The sequence below is a fragment of the Propithecus coquereli genome, unplaced genomic scaffold, assembly GCF_000956105.1.
Source record: "Propithecus coquereli isolate 6110/MARCELLA unplaced genomic scaffold, Pcoq_1.0 Scaffold194, whole genome shotgun sequence".
NCBI classification, from domain to species: domain Eukaryota; kingdom Metazoa; phylum Chordata; class Mammalia; order Primates; family Indriidae; genus Propithecus; species Propithecus coquereli.
The window spans coordinates 3,395,137-3,397,245 of NW_012144300.1; positions in this window are offsets into that span (position 1 = coordinate 3,395,137).

Below are 2,109 nucleotides of genomic sequence, written 5' to 3' on the forward strand. Positions count from 1 at the left end.
ATCAGGCAAAGGAAAGCCTCCTGTTGTGAGCTTTCCTTCCTGTGGCTAAGAAGTCACAGAACATCACTTCCACTGTATTCTATTAGGCAAGGTAGTCAAGAAAAGCCCACTGAGGTTCAAGGGATGTGGAGACAGATTCCACCTCTTGATAGGAGAGTGGCAAGGACCTGAAAAAACATATGAGACTGGAAATCTTGTAGTCATTTTGGGGAAACACAATCCACAATCTGTCACAGTGATAGTTACGTGATTATATACTCTTTACTAGTTTTGGATTTTTAAAATCAACCTATAGATAAAATGTGACAGTCACAATGTAAAACAAAATGCAAATTTTGTAAACCTTGAAAAACAAACAAAATTATATTACTGACATAAATTCATAGAGAAGTGGGAGAGAAGTATGGATGTAATAATCCTTTCTGCCCTCTTATCCTTTCCCCCCTTCCCTTCCTTTCTTCAGCAAGTATTAGCTGAATGCCTACTATGTGCCAAGGACTTTTCTAGGTGACTTATTTTACATAGTGAGGAATCAATAGATTCAACATTTGATCACAGAGTAAGTTTATTACTTAAGATCTTAAGACAAAAACTAGAAGAATTATAACTAAAGCAAATTGTGAGGTAGAGGAAGAGAATTTTGGAGATAGAATAGGTGAGCTAAAATTTTTATTTGTCATAATGGGGGTCAAAAAATACTATCTTTAACAAGCAAAGAATTTAAAGACTTTAGAGAGGAGGAAGTCAATAAGTAGTTTTAAAAAATTGATCATGTATATCAAGGAAGAGATAACCAAATAGAAAAAGAGATTTGAACAGATAGCCAAATGTTCAATAAATATATGAAAAGGTGCTCAACCTCCTTAGTCACTATAGAAATGCAAATTAAACACAAAATGCAATACTTCTGCACACCTAACAGAATGGCTAGAATTTGAAAGACGGACAACACCAAGACCAACACCAGCGTGGTCTGAATGCAGAGCAAGAGAAACACTCAGACTGTGCTGGAGAATAGTGGAGAGCTATTTGCACAATCACTTTGGAAAACTGTTAGTGTTTGCCAAAGGTGAACATATGTTTACCTTTTAACCTAGCAATTCCCTTCTTAGATATCTAGCTGAGAGAAAGGCATCATATGTATAGCAAAAGACATGTTTAAAAATGTTCACAGTAATATTATTAATAAGAGGTTTGAATTAGTCAGGGTTCTCCAGAGAAACAGAACCAATAGGATGTTTATATATATACACACACATACACACACACACACACACACACACACACGGAAAGAGGTTTATTATAAGGAACTGGCTTATGCAATTTTGGAGGCTGACAAGTCCTAAATCTGTGGTCAGCAAGCTGGAGCCCTGGAGAGCCAATGGTGTAAGTTCCAGGCCAAGTCTGAAGGCATGAGACCCAGAGAGCCAATGATGTAATTCTAGTCAAAAGTTTGGCAGGTTCGAGACCCAGACAGAGTTGATGTTTCAGTTCAAGTCCAAATGCATGAAAAAGCCAATGTCTCAGTTTGGAGGCAGTCAGGCAGGAGGAATTCTCTCTTACCCAGGGGAGGATCAGCCTTTTGTTCTATTCAGGACTTCAACCGATTTCATGAGGCCAACCCACGTTAGGAAGGACAATCTGCTGTACTCATTCTATTGATGCAAATGTTAATCTCATCCAGAAACACCCAGAATACTGCTTAACCAAATATCTGGGCAACCCATGGCCCAGTCAAGTTGACATAAAATTAACCATCACAAGCCCCAAACTGGAAAGAACCAAAGTATCTACCAATAGTAGAATAGACAGCTTACTTGTGGTATAGTCACACAATGATATTAAAACAATGATAATACTTATAATTACCTGCACACAATGATACAAATGCATTTCACAAACAGTGTGTTGAAGCTAGACGCAAAAGAGTTCATACAGTATGATTCCATTTACATAAAGTATAAAACAGAAAAAAACTAATCTGGAGTTTTAGAAGTCAGGACAGTGGTTGTGTTTGGAGAGGAAAGAGGGAGTAGTCATTGGAAGGGGCACAAACTGAACTTTTGGGGTACTGGTGATATTTCCTACCTTGACCTTCAAGATTGTTCA